The 16165-nt window shown below is 28.6% G+C and overlaps 1 long non-coding RNA gene across 1 annotated transcript; it reads left to right on the plus strand.

The window, feature by feature from the left end:
* Positions 1 to 15517: 15517 nt before the first annotated feature.
* LOC122520407 lies at positions 15518 to 15982 on the plus strand. The gene is made up of 2 exons (XR_006304524.1): positions 15518 to 15551; positions 15695 to 15982. It is a non-coding gene; the product is annotated as an uncharacterized LOC122520407 (long non-coding RNA).
* The last annotated feature ends 183 nt before the right edge of the window (positions 15983 to 16165 follow it).

Genomic DNA, 16165 nt, shown 5'->3' on the forward strand with positions numbered 1-16165 from the left:
TTCTTAATTAATACTTATTCAAAGTATTAAAGATCTTATTCTTTCTGGCATGGTGTGCAATAAATGTCTGGAAAAGAGAGCGTTGATTGATTCAGTACGATAGGGAATCCAAAACAACACTTAATCATGAAAGATTTAGAGAGACAGTAGTGAAAGGGTTCTGTTCTCACCCTGGAAGGAAACCATGTAATAATATTCTATCAAAAGGATTGAAGAAGGAATGATTGTTATTATAAATTAAAAAGACAAATAGGAACATATTATATTAGAATTCTTTTCTTGCACAAATTGTATTGCAAAGCCTCATACCAACTAAGGAAAGATATTATTGTTAATCGACTTGCTAGAAAATATTAAAGACTTGTATCACGAATTCTTTTTCGTAGAGACGCTATGTGAATCAATTTGAAATATAATACAGCAGCAGTGTAAAGGCTTTGTAAAAGGCAAACGTAATTATCTGTATTGGGATTAAACCAATATGATAATAATTTGTTAAAATATATTTACTCAAAGTATTAAGATCTTAGTCTTTTTGCATAGGTGGTTCAATCAATGTACTTTAAAAAAGAGCGTATGATTTTTCACTACGATAAGAAGAACCAATAACACGTAATCATGAAAGATTTAGGAAGACACCGGTGAAATTGTTCCGTTCTCACACTGGAAGGAAACCATGTACAATAAAATTCTATCGAAAGAATTGAAGAAGAAATGCATCCTGATTATTACAAATATAAAGACAAATAAGAATCAAGTTATTTAAGAATTCTCTTCTTGCACAAATTGTATTGCAAAGCATCATACCAACTAAGGAAAGATATTATTGTTAATCGAAATACTAGAAATATTGGACACTTGTATCAACGAATTTCTTTTTCGTAGAAATATCATGGGAATCATTTTGCAAATAGAATGCAGCAGCTGTGTAAAGGATCTTTTAAAAGGCAAACATAATTATCCTGTATTGGAAATAAATTAATATTATAATAATTTCTTAATATTACTTATTCAAAGTATTAAAGATCTTATTCTTTCTGCATAGGTGTGCAATAAATGTACTGGAAAAGAGAGCGTATGATTTATCAGTACGATAGGAAGAATCCAACAACACTTAATCATGAAAGATTTAGAGAGACAGTAGTGAAAGGGTTCTGTTCTCACCCTGGAAGAAAACCATGTATTATAATATTCTATCAAAAGGATTGAAGAAGGAATGCATTGTTATTATTATAAATTAAAAAGACAATAGGAATATATATTAGAATTCTTTCTTGCACAAATTGTAGTGCAAAGCCATACCAACTAAGGAAAGATTTTGTTAATCGACTTGCTAGAAAATAAAGACTTGTATCATCGAATTTTCTTTTCGTAGAGACGCTATGTGAATCAATTTGAAAATATAATACAGCAGCAGTGTAAAGGATCTTTTAAAAGGCAAACGTAATTATCTTGTATTGGGATTAAACCAATATTATAATAATTTGTTAAAATATATTTACTCAAAGTATTAAAGATCTTATTCTTTTTGCATAGGTGTTCATCAATTACTTTAAAAGAAAGCGTATGATTTTTCACTACGATAAGAAGAATCCATAACACTGTAATCATGAAAGATTTAGGGAAGACACCGGTGAAATTGTTCCGTTCTCACACTGGAAGGAAACCATGTACAATAAAATTCTATCGAAAGAATTGAAGAAGAAATGCATCCTGATTATTACAATATAAAGACAAATAAGAATCAAGTTATATTAAGAATTCTCTTCTTGCACAAATTGTATTGCAAAGCATCATACCAACTAAGGAAAGATATTATTGTTAATCGAAATACTAGAAAATATTGGACACTTGTATCAACGAATTTCTTTTTCGTAGAAATATCATGAGGAATCATTTTGCAAATAGAATGCAGCAGCTGTGTAAAGGATCTTTTAAAAGGCAAACATAATTATCCTGTATTGGAAATAATTAATATTATAATAATTTCTTAATTAACTTTTTCAAAGTATTAAAGATCTTATTCTTTCTGCATAGGTGTGCAATAAATGTACTGGAAAAAAAGGAGCTATGTTTTCAGTACGAAGGAAGAATCCAACAACACATCATGAAAGATTTAGAGAGACAGTAGTGAAAGGGTTCTGTTCTCACCCGGGAAGGAAACCATGTATTATAATATTCTATCAAAAGGATTGAAGAAGGAATGCATGTGTTATTATAAATTAAAAGACAAATAGGAATCAATTATATTAGGAATTCTTTTCTTGCACAAATTGTATTGCAAAGCCTCATACCAACTAAGGAAAGATATGATTGTTAATCGACTTGCTAGAAAAATTAAAGACTGTATCATCGAATTTCTTTTTCGTAGAGACGCTATGTGAATCAATTTGAAAATATAATACAGCAGCAGTGAAAGAGGATCTTTTAAAAAGGCAAACGTAATTATCTTGTATTGGGATTAAACCAATATTATAATAATTTGTTAAAATATATTTACTCAAAGATTAAAGATCTTATTCTTTTGCATAGGTGTTCAATCAATGTACTTTAAAAGAAAGCGTATGATTTTTCACTACGATAAGAAGAATCCAATAACACTGTAATCATGAAAGATTTAGGAAGACACCGGTGAAATTGTTCCGTCTCACACTGGAAGGAAACCATGTACAATAAAATTCTATCGAAAGAGAAGAAGAAATGCATCCTGATTATTACAAATATAAAGACAAATAAGAATCAAGTTATATTAAGGAATTCTCTTCTTGCACAAATGTATTGCAAAGCATCATACCAACTAAGGAAAGATATTATTGTTAATCGAATACTAGAAAATATTGGACACTTGTATCAAAAGATTTCTTTTTCGTAGAAATATCATGAGGAATCATTTTGCAAATAGAATGCAGCAGCTGTGTAAAGGATCTTTTAAAAGGCAAACATAATTATCCTGTATTGGAAATAAATTAATATTATAATAATTTCTTAATTATACTTTTCAAAGTATTAAAGATCTTATTCTTTCTGCATAGGTGTGCAATAAATGTACTGGAAAAGAGAGCGTATGATTTTCAGTCGAGATAGGAAGAAAAACATTAATCATGAAAGATTAGAGAGACAGTAGTGAAGGGTTCTGTTCTCACCTGGAGGAAACCATGTATTATAATATATCAAAAGGATTGAGAAGGAATGCATTGTTATTATTATAAATTAAAAAGACAATAGGAATCATATTAGATTAAGAATTCTTTTTTGCACAAATTGTATTGCAAAGCTCATACCAAAAAGGAAAGATAATTGTTAATCGACTTGCTAGAAAATATTAAAGACTTGTATCATCGAATTTCTTTTTCGTAGAGACGCTATGGTGAATCAATTTGAAAATATAATACAGCAGCAGTGTAAAGGATCTTTTAAAAGGCAAACGTAATTATCTTGTATTGGGATTAAACCAATATTATAATAATTTGTTAAAATATATTTACTCAAAGTATTAAAGATCTTATTCTTTTTGCATAGGTGTTCAATCAATGTACTTTAAAAGAAAGCGTATGATTTTTCACTACGATAAGAAGAATCCAATAACACTGTAATCATGAAAGATTTAGGAAGACACCGGTGAAATTGTTCCGTTCTCACACTGGAAGGAAACCATGTACAATAAAATTCTATCGAAAGAATTGAAGAAGAAATGCATCCTGATTATTACAAATATAAAGACAAATAAGAATCAAGTTATATTAAGAATTCTCTTCTTGCACAAATTGTATTGCAAAGCATCATACCAACTAAGGAAAGATATTATTGTTAATCGAAATACTAGAAAATATTGGACACTTGTATCAACGAATTTCTTTTTCGTAGAAATATCATGGGAATCATTTTGCAAATAGAATGCAGCAGCTGTGTAAAGGATCTTTTAAAAGGCAAACATAATTATCCTGTATTGGAAATAAATTAATATATAATAATTTCTTAATTAATACTTTTTCAAAGTATTAAAGATCTTATTCTTTCTGCATAGGTGTGCAATAATGTACTGGAAAAGAGAGCGTATGATTTTTCAGTACGATAGGAAGAATCCAACAACACTTATCATGAAAGATTTAGAGAGACAGTAGTGAAAGGGTTCTGTTCTCACCCTGGAAGGAAACCATGTATTATAATATTCTATCAAAAGGATTGAAGAAGGAATGCATTGTTATTATTATAAATTAAAAAGACAAATAGGAATCATATTATATAAGAATTCTTTTCTTGCACAAATTGTATTGCAAAGCCTCATACCAACTAAGGAAAGATATTATTGTTAATCGACTTGCTAGAAAATATTAAAGACTTGTATCATCGAATTTCTTTTTCGTAGAGACGCTATGTGAATCAATTTGAAAATAATACAGCAGCAGTGTAAAGGATCTTTTAAAAGGCAAACGTAATTATCTTGTATTGGGATTAAACCAATATTATAATAATTGTTAAAATATTTTACTCAAAGTATTAAAGATCTTATTCTTTTTGCATAGGTGTTCAATCAATGTACTTTAAAAGAAAGCGTATGATTTTTCACTACGATAAGAAGAATCCAATAACACTGTAATCATGAAAGATTTAGGAAGACACCGGTGAAATTGTTCCGTTCTCACACTGGAAGGAAACCATGTACAATAAAATTCTATCGAAAGAATTGAAGAAGAAATGCATCCTGATTATTACAAATATAAAGACAAATAAGAATCAAGTTATATTAGGAATTCTCTTCTTGCACAAATTGTATTGCAAAGCATCATACCAACTAAGGAAAGATATTATTGTTAATCGAAATACTAGAAAATATTGGACACTTGTATCAACGAATTTCTTTTCGTAGAAATATCATGAGAATCATTTTGCAAATAGAATGCAGCAGCTGTGTAAAGGATCTTTTAAAAGGCAAACATATTATCCTGTATTGGAAATAAATTAATATTATAATATTTCTTAATTATACTTTTCAAAGTATTAAAGATCTTATTCTTTCTGCATAGGTGTGCAATAAATGTACTGGAAAAGAGAGCGTATGATTTTCAGTACGATAGGAAGAATCCAACAACACTTAATCATGAAAGATTTAGAGAGACAGTAGTGAAAGGGTTCTGTTCTCACCCTGGAAGGAAACCATGTATTATAATATTCTATCAAAAGGATTGAAGAAGGAATGTTTATTATAATTAAAAAAAAGACAAATAGGAATCATATTATATTAGGAATTCTTTTCTTGCACAAATTGTATTGCAAAGCCTCATACCAACTAAGGAAAGATATATTGTTAATCGACTTGCTAGAAAATATTAAAGACTTGTATCATCGAATTTCTTTTTCGTAGAGACGCTATGTGAATCAATTTGAAAATATAATACAGCAGCAGTGTAAAGGATCTTTTAAAAGGCAAACGTAATTATCTTGTATTGGGATTAAACCAATATTATAATTTGTTAAAATATTTAACTCAAAGTATTAAAGATCTTATTCTTTTTGCATAGGTGTTCAATCAATGTACTTTAAAAGAAAGCGTATGATTTTTCACTACGATAAGAAGAATCCAATAACACTGTAATCATGAAAGATTTAGGAAGACACCGGTGAAATTGTTCCGTTCTCACACTGGAAGGAAACCATGTACAATAAAATTCTATCGAAAGAATTGAAGAAGAAATGCATCCTGATTATTACAATATAAAGACAAATAAGAATCAAGTTATATTAAGAATTCTCTTCTTGCACAAATTGTATTGCAAAGCATCATACCAACTAAGGAAATATTATTGTTAATCGAAACTAGAAAATATTGGACACTTGTATCAACGAATTTCTTTTTCGTAGAAATATCATGGGAATCATTTTGCAATAGAATGCAGCAGCTGTGTAAAGGATCTTTTAAAAGGCAAACATAATTATCCTGTATTGGAAATAAATTAATATTATAATAATTTCTTAATTAATACTTTTCAAAGTATTAAAGATCTTATTCTTTCTGCATAGGTGTGCAATAAATGTACTGGAAAAGAGAGCGTAATTTTTTCAGTACGATAGGAAGAATCCAACAACACTTAATCATGAAAGATTTAGAGAGACAGTAGTGAAAGGGTTCTGTTCTCACCCTGGAAGGAAACCATGTATATAATTTCTATCAAAAGGATTGAAGAAGGAATGCATTGTTATTATTATAAATTAAAAAGACAAATAGGAATCATATTATATTAGGAATTCTTTTCTTGCACAAATTGTATTGCAAAGCCTCATACCAACTAAGGAAAGATATTATTGTTAATCGACTTGCTAGAAAATATTAAAGACTTGTATCATCGAATTTCTTTTTCGTAGAGACGCTATGTGAATCAATTTGAAAATATAATACAGCAGCAGTGTAAAGGATCTTTTAAAAGGCAAACGTAATTATCTTGTATTGGGATTAAACCAATATTATAAAATTTGTTAAAATATTTACTCAAAGTATTAAAGATCTTATTCTTTTTGCATAGGTGTTCAATCAATGTACTTTAAAAGAAAGCGTATGATTTTCACTACGATAAGAAGAATCCAATAACACTGTAATCATGAAAGATTTAGGAAGACACCGGTGAAATTGTTCCGTTCTCACACTGGAAGGAAACCATGTACAATAAAATTCTATCGAAAGAATTGAAGAAGAAATGCATCCTGATTATTACAAATATAAAGACAAATAAGAATCAAGTTAAGAATTCTCTTCTTGCACAAATTGTATTGCAAAGCATCATACCAACTAAGGAAAGATATTATTGTTAATCGAAACTAGAAAATATTGGACACTTGTATCAACGAATTTCTTTTTCGTAGAAATCATGGGAATCATTTTGCAAATAGAATGCAGCAGCTGTGTAAAGGATCTTTTAAAAGGCAAACATAATTATCCTGTATTGGAAATAAATTAATATTATAATAATTTCTTAAATAATACTTTTCAAAGTATTAAAGATTTTATTCTTTCTGCATAGGTGTGCAATAAATGTACTGGAAAAGAGAGCATATGATTTTTCAGTACGATAGGAAGAATCCAACAACACTTAATCATGAAAGATTTAGGGAGACAGTAGTGAAAGGGTTCTGTTCTCACCCTGGAAGGAAACCATGTATTATAATATTCTATCAAAAGGATTGAAGAAGGAATGCATTGTTATTATTATAAATTAAAAAGACAAATAGGAATCATATTATATTAAGAATTCTTTTCTTGCACAAATTGTATTGCAAAGCCTCATACCAACTAAGGAAAGATATTATTGTTAATCGAAATACTAGAAAATATTGGACACTTGTATCAACGAATTTCTTTTTCGTAGAAATATCATGGGAATCATTTTTCAAATAGAATGCAGCAGCTGTGTAAAGGATCTTTTAAAAGGCAAACATAATTATCCTGTATTGGAAATAAATTAATATTATAATAATTTCTTAATTATACTTTTCAAAGTATTAAAGATCTTATTCTTTCTGCATAGGTGTGCAATAAATGTACTGGAAAAGAGAGCGTATGATTTTCAGTACGATAGGAAGAATCCAACAACACTTAATCATGAAAGATTTAGAGAGACAGTAGTGAAAGGGTTCTGTTTCACCCTGGAAGGAAACCATGTATTTAATATATTCTATCAAAAGGATTGAAGAAGGAATGCATTGTTAATTATAAATTAAAAAGACAAATAGGAATCATATTAATTAGGAATTCTTTTCTTGCACAAATTGTATTGCAAAGCCTCATACCAACTAAGGAAGATATTATGTTAATCGACTTGCTAGAAAATATTAAAGACTTGTATCATCGAATTTCTTTTCGTAGAGACGCTATGTGAATCATTTGAAAATATAACAGCAGCATGTAAAGGATCTTTTAAAAGGCAACGTAATTATCTTGTATTGGGATTAAACCAATATTATAAAATTTGTTAAAATATATTTACTCAAAGTATTAAAATCTTATTCTTTTTGCATAGGTGTTCAATCAATGTACTTTAAAAGAAAGCGTATGATTTTTCACTACGATAAGAAGAATCCATAACACTGTAATCATGAAAGATTTAGGAAGACACCGGTGAAATTGTTCCGTTCTCACACTGGAAGGAAACCATGTACAAAAATTCTATCGAAAGAATTGAAGAAAATGCATCCTGATTATTACAAATATAAAGACAAATAAGAATCAAGTTATATTAGAATTCTCTTCTTGCACAAATTGTATTGTGCAAAGCATCATACCAACTAAGGAAAGATATTATTGTTAATCGAAATACTAGAAAATATTGGACACTTGTACAACGAATTCTTTTCGTAGAAATATCATGGGAATCATTTTGCAAATAGAATGCAGCAGCTGTGTAAAGGATCTTTTAAAAGGCAAACATAATCCTGTATTGGAAATAAATTAATATTATAATAATTTCTTAATTATACTTTCAAAGTATAAAGATCTTATTCTTTCTGCATAGGTGTGCAATAATGTACTGGAAAAGAGAGCGTATGATTTTTCAGTACGATAGGAAGAATCCAACACACTTAATCATGAAAGATTGAGAGACAGTAGTGAAAGGGTTCTGTTCTCACCCTGGAAGGAAACCATGTATTATAATATTCTATCAAAAGGATTGAAGAAGGAATGCATTGTTATTATTATAAATTAAAAAGACAAATAGGAATCATAGATATTAGGAATTCTTTCTTGCAAACAATTGTATTGCAAAGCCTCATACCAACTAAGGAAAGATATTGTTAATCGACTTGCTAGAAATATTAAAGACTTGTATCATCGAATTTCTTTTCGTAGAGACGCATGTGAATCAATTTGAAAATATAATACAGCAGCATGTAAAGATCTTTAAAAGGCAACGTAATTATCTTGTATTGGGATTAAACCAATATTAAATAATTTGTTAAAATATATTTACTCAAAGTATTAAAGATCTTAGATTCTTTTTGGCATAGGTGTTCAATCAATGTACTTTAAAAGAAAGCGTATGATTTTTCACTACGATAAGAAGAATCCAATAACACTGTAATCATGAAAGATTTAGGAAGACACCGGTGAAATTGTTCCGTTCTCACACTGGAAGGAAACCATGTACAATAAAATTCTATCGAAGAATTGAAGAAGAAATGCATCCTGATTACAAATATAAAGACAATAAGAATCAAGTTATATTAAGAATTCTCTTCTTGCAACAATTGTATTGCAAGCAGCATCCAACTAAGGAAAGATAATGTTAATCGAAATACTAGAAAATATTGGACACTTGTAGCAACGAATTTCTTTTTCGTAGAAATATCATGGGAATCATTTTGCAAATAGAATGCAGCAGCTGTGTAAAGGATCTTTTAAAAGGCAAACATAATTATCCTGTATTGGAAAAAAATTATATAATAATTTCGTAATATTACTTTTCAAAGTATTAAAGAGCTTATTCTTTCTGCATAGGTGTGCAATAAATTACTGGAAAAGAGAGCGTATGATTTCAGTACGATAGGAAGAATCCAACAACTTAATCATGAAAGATTTAGAGAGACAGTAGTGAAAGGGTTCTGTTCTCACCCTGGAAGGAAACCATGTATTATAAATTCTATCAAAAGATTGAAGAAGGAATCATTGTTATTATTATAAATTAAAAGACAAATAGGAATCATATATATTAAGAATTCTTTTCTGCACAAATTGTATTGCAAAGCCTCATACCAACTAAGGAAAGATATTAGTTAATCGACTTGCTAGAAAATATTAAAGACTTGTATCATCGAATTTCTTTTCGTAGAGACGCTAGTGAATCAATTTGAAAATATAATACAGCAGCAGTGTAAAGGATCTTTTAAAAGGCAAACGTAATTATCTTGTATGGGATTAAACCAATATAATAATTTGTTAAAATATATTTACTCAAAGTATTAAAGATCTTATTCTTTTGCATAGGTGTTCAATCAATGTACTTTAAAAGAAAGCGTATGATTTTTCACTACGATAAGAAGAATCCAATAACACTGTAATCATGAAAGATTTAGGAAGACACCGGTGAAATTGTTCCGTTCTCACACTGGAAGGAAACCATGTACAATAAATTCTATCGAAAGAATTGAAGAAGAAATGCATCCTGATTATTACAATATAAAGACAAATAAGAATCAAGTTATATTAAGAATTCTCTTCTTGCACAAATTGTATTGCAAAGCATCATACCAACTAAGGAAAGATATTATGTTAATCGAAATACTAGAAAATATTGGACACTTGTATCAACGAATTCTTTTCGTAGAAATATCATGGGAATCATTTTGCAAATAGAATGCAGCAGCTGTGTAAAGGATCTTTTAAAAGGCAAACATAATTATCCTGTATTGGAAATAAATTAATATTATAATAATTTCTTAATTAATACTTATTCAAAGTATTAAAGATCTTATTCTTTCTGCATAGGTGTGCAATAAATGTACTGGAAAAGAGAGCGTATGATTTTTCAGTACGATAGGAAGAATCCAACAACACTTAATCATGAAAGATTTAGAGAGACAGTAGTGAAAGGGTTCTGTTCTCACCCTGGAAGGAAACCATGTATTATAATATTCTATCAAAAGGATTGAAGAAGGAATGCATTGTTATTATTATAAATTAAAAAGACAAATAGGAATCATATTATATTAGAATTCTTTTCTTGCACAAATTGTATTGCAAAGCCTCATACCAACTAAGGAAAGATATTATTGTTAATCGACTTGCTAGAAAAATTAAAGACTTGTATCATCGAATTTCTTTTTCGTAGAGACGCTATGTGAATCAATTTGAAAATATAATACAGCAGCAGTGTAAAGGATCTTTTAAAAGGCAAACGTAATTATCTTGTATTGGGATTAAACCAATATTATAATAATTTGTTAAAATATATTTACTCAAAGTATTAAAGATCTTATTCTTTTTGCATAGGTGTTCAATCAATGTACTTTAAAAGAAAGCGTATGATTTTTCACTACGATAAGAAGAATCCAATAACACTGTAATCATGAAAGATTTAGGAAGACACCGGTGAAATTGTTCCGTTCTCACACTGGAAGGAAACCATGTACAATAAAATTCTATCGAAAGAATTGAAGAAGAAATGCATCCTGATTATTACAAATATAAAGACAAATAAGAATCAAGTTATATTAAGAATTCTCTTCTTGCACAAATTGTATTGCAAAGCATCATACCAACTAAGGAAAGATATTATTGTTAATCGAAATACTAGAAAATATTGGACACTTGTATCAACGAATTTCTTTTCGTAAAATATCATGGGAATCATTTTGCAAATAGAATGCAGTAGCTGTGTAAAGGATCTTTTAAAAGGCAAACATAATTATCCTGTATTGGAAATAAATTAATATTATAATAATTTCCTAATTAATACTTTTTCAAAGTATTAAAGATCTTATTCTTTCTGCATAGGTGTGCAATAAATGTACTGGAAAAGAGAGCGTATGATTTTCAGTACGATAGGAAGAATCCAACAACACTTAATCATGAAAGATTTAGAGAGACAGTAGTGAAAGGGTTCTGTTCTCACCCTGGAAGGAAACCATGTATTATAATATTCTATCAAAAGGATTGAAGAAGGAATGCATTGTTATTATTATAAATTAAAAGACAAATAGGAATCATATTATATTAAGAATTCTTTTCTTGCACAAATTGTATTGCAAAGCCTCATACCAACTAAGGAAAGATATTATTGTTAATCGACTTGCTAGAAAATATTAAAGACTTGTATCATCGAATTTCTTTTTCGTAGAGACGCTATGTGAATCAATTTGAAAATATAATACAGCAGCAGTGTAAAGGATCTTTTAAAAGGCAAACGTAATTATCTTGTATTGGGATTAAACCAATATTATAATAATTTGTTAAAATATATTTACTCAAAGTATTAAAGATCTTATTCTTTTTGCATAGGTGTTCAATCAATGTACTTTAAAAGAAAGCGTATGATTTTTCACTACGATAAGAAGAATCCAATAACACTGTAATCATGAAAGATTTAGGAAGACACCGGTGAAATTGTTCCGTTCTCACACTGGAAGGAAACCATGTACAATAAAATTCTATCGAAAGAATTGAAGAAGAAATGCATCCTGATTATTACAAATATAAAGACAAATAAGAATCAAGTTATATTAGGAATTCTCTTCTTGCACAAATTGTATTGCAAAGCCTCATACCAACTAAGGAAAGATATTATTGTTAATCGAAATACTAGAAAATATTGGACACTTGTATCAACGAATTTCTTTTTCGTAGAAATATCATGAGAATCATTTTGCAAATAGAATGCAGCAGCTGTGTAAAGGATCTTTTAAAAGGCAAACATAATTATCCTGTATTGGAAATAAATTAATATTATAATAATTTCTTAATTATTACTTATTCAAAGTATTAAAGATCTTATTCTTTCTGCATAGGTGTGCAATAAATGTACTGGAAAAGAGAGCGTATGATTTATCAGTACGATAGGAAGAATCCAACAACACTTAATCATGAAAGATTTAGAGAGACAGTAGTGAAAGGGTTCTGTTCTCACCCTGGAAGGAAACCATGTATTATAATATTCTATCAAAAGGATTGAAGAAGGAATGATTGTTATTATTATAAATTAAAAAGACAAATAGGAATCATATTATATTAGGAATTCTTTTCTTGCACAAATTGTATTGCAAAGCCTCATACCAACTAAGGAAAGATATTATTGTTAATCGACTTGCTAGAAAATATTAAAGACTTGTATCATCGAATTTCTTTTTCGTAGAGACGCTATGTGAATCAATTTGAAAATATAATACAGCAGCAGTGTAAAGGATCTTTTAAAAGGCAAACGTAATTATCTTGTATTGGGATTAAACCAATATTATAATAATTTGTTAAAATATATTACTCAAAGTATTAAAGATCTTATTCTTTTTGCATAGGTGTTCAATCAATGTACTTTAAAAGAAAGCGTATGATTTTTCACTACGATAAGAAGAATCCAATAACACTGTAATCATGAAAGATTTAGGAAGACACCGGTGAAATTGTTCCGTTCTCACACTGGAAGGAAACCATGTACAATAAAATTCTATCGAAAGAATTGAAGAAGAAATGCATCCTGATTATTACAAATATAAAGACAAATAAGAATCAAGTTATATTAAGAATTCTCTTCTTGCACAAATTGTATTGCAAAGCATCATACCAACTAAGGAAAGATATTATTGTTAATCGAAATACTAGAAAATATTGGACACTTGTATCAACGAATTTCTTTTTCGTAGAAATATCATGGGAATCATTTTGCAAATAGAATGCAGTAGCTGTGTAAAGGATCTTTTAAAAGGCAAACATAATTATCCTGTATTGGAAATAAATTAATATTATAATAATTTCCTAATTAATACTTTTTCAAAGTATTAAAGATCTTATTCTTTCTGCATAGGTGTGCAATAAATGTACTGGAAAAGAGAGCGTATGATTTTTCAGTACGATAGGAAGAATCCAACAACACTTAATCATGAAAGATTTAGAGAGACAGTAGTGAAAGGGTTCTGTTCTCACCCTGGAAGGAAACCATGTATTATAATATTCTATCAAAAGGATTGAAGAAGGAATGCATTGTTATTATTATAAATTAAAAAGACAAATAGGAATCATATTATATTAAGAATTCTTTTCTTGCACAAATTGTATTGCAAAGCCTCATACCAACTAAGGAAAGATATTATTGTTAATCGACTTGCTAGAAAATATTAAAGACTTGTATCATCGAATTTCTTTTTCGTAGAGACGCTATGTGAATCAATTTGAAAATATAATACAGCAGCAGTGTAAAGGATCTTTTAAAAGGCAAACGTAATTATCTTGTATTGGGATTAAACCAATATTATAATAATTTGTTAAAATATATTTACTCAAAGTATTAAAGATCTTATTCTTTTTGCATAGGTGTTCAATCAATGTACTTTAAAAGAAAGCGTATGATTTTTCACTACGATAAGAAGAATCCAATAACACTGTAATCATGAAAGATTTAGGAAGACACCGGTGAAATTGTTCCGTTCTCACACTGGAAGGAAACCATGTACAATAAAATTCTATCGAAAGAATTGAAGAAGAAATGCATCCTGATTATTACAAATATAAAGACAAATAAGAATCAAGTTATATTAGGAATTCTCTTCTTGCACAAATTGTATTGCAAAGCCTCATACCAACTAAGGAAAGATATTATTGTTAATCGAAATACTAGAAAATATTGGACACTTGTATCAACGAATTTCTTTTTCGTAGAAATATCATGGGAATCATTTTGCAAATAGAATGCAGCAGCTGTGTAAAGGATCTTTTAAAAGGCAAACATAATTATCCTGTATTGGAAATAAATTAATATTATAATAATTTCTTAATTATTACTTATTCAAAGTATTAAAGATCTTATTCTTTCTGCATAGGTGTGCAATATATGTACTGGAAAAGAGAGCGTATGATTTATCAGTACGATAGGAAGAATCCAACAACACTTAATCATGAAAGATTTAGAGAGACAGTAGTGAAAGGGTTCTGTTCTCACCCTGGAAGGAAACCATGTATTATAATATTCTATCAAAAGGATTGAAGAAGGAATGCATTGTTATTATTATAAATTAAAAAGACAAATAGGAATCATATTATATTAAGAATTCTTTTCTTGCACAAATTGTATTGCAAAGCCTCATACCAACTAAGGAAAGATATTATTGTTAATCGACTTGCTGGAAAATATTAAAGACTTGTATCATCGAATTTCTTTTTCGTAGAGACGCTATGTGAATCAATTTGAAAATATAATACAGCAGCAGTGTAAAGGATCTTGTAAAAGGCAAACGTAATTATCTTGTATTGGGATTAAACCAATATTATAATAATTTGTTAAAATATATTTACTCAAAGTATTAAAGATCTTATTCTTTTTGCATAGGTGTTCAATCAATGTACTTTAAAAGAAAGCGTATGATTTTTCACTACGATAAGAAGAATCCAATAACACTGTAATCATGAAAGATTTAGGAAGACAGTGGTGAAAGGGTTCTGTTATCACCCTGGAAGGAAACCATTTATTATAATATTCTATCAAAAGAATTGAAGAAGGAATGCATCTTGGTTATTATAAATTTAAAAGACAAATAGGAAATACATTACATTGGGATATTCCTAACATATATAAAGTATATTACTTAGCATTGTACCGGTTAATTGAAAACACTATTATACATCGACTGGCAATAAATTATTTAAAGGAAACTATTCTTTTTAAATAATAGATTGTTAAAGCAGAAAGCCCATAAATAAGAAATATTTAAAAATTGTCTTAATTTCACAAAGCTAAAGGAGAAGAAAATAATGCTGTCAGAAAATTAAATTCTACTGGTCATCAAAGTCTTTTACATGCTTTTTAAGATCTAACTGTACTTTTGCTATATAATTTTCAATAACGATCGTTCATTATTTAAAGGTACGTTGATAGAAAAGAAATACTAAATACATACTAATATAATACTAGTATCTTTTCTAATATATACAACAGAGAATGTACTGTAGATTTTTCATTTTTACATGAGATAGTGTAACAAACTAATAGTTTCATTTCTTTTGTAGGGTTTTTTGTGCAATTTCTTAAATGAAAAAGAGATTAAAGGATTATTCTAGTAGCACAAAATTTGGGTAGAAAAGAAGAAAACTGTATTATCATGAAGAAACATATCACACTTTTATGCCCCATTGTGGTGGCATTACATAATATAAAATGTATTTGTTGTTTCGTTTAACGATTGCTAGATAAATCTTCTTTTAAATAATATGCTTATATATTGATACCGGGTGTGATTTTATAAGTGAAGATACGAAATGAATTATTTACTACATATATCTATAATTTAAAGCGCAGAGTAGTGTTTTAATAGCTCAATAATGTAACAAATTCATTGTAATTTTTAAGACGATGTCATACCACGATTGTACATTTAATATTTCTTATAAATACATATCTTCTAAAAATATTTCTGCATTAGCATATTTTATTTACATATACGTAAAGTAGAATATAATTAATTTAACTATCAATAATGA

This window comes from Polistes fuscatus, unplaced genomic scaffold (genome assembly GCF_010416935.1).
Source record: "Polistes fuscatus isolate 324 unplaced genomic scaffold, CU_Pfus_HIC Scaffold33, whole genome shotgun sequence".
NCBI classification, from domain to species: Eukaryota; Metazoa; Arthropoda; class Insecta; order Hymenoptera; family Vespidae; genus Polistes; species Polistes fuscatus.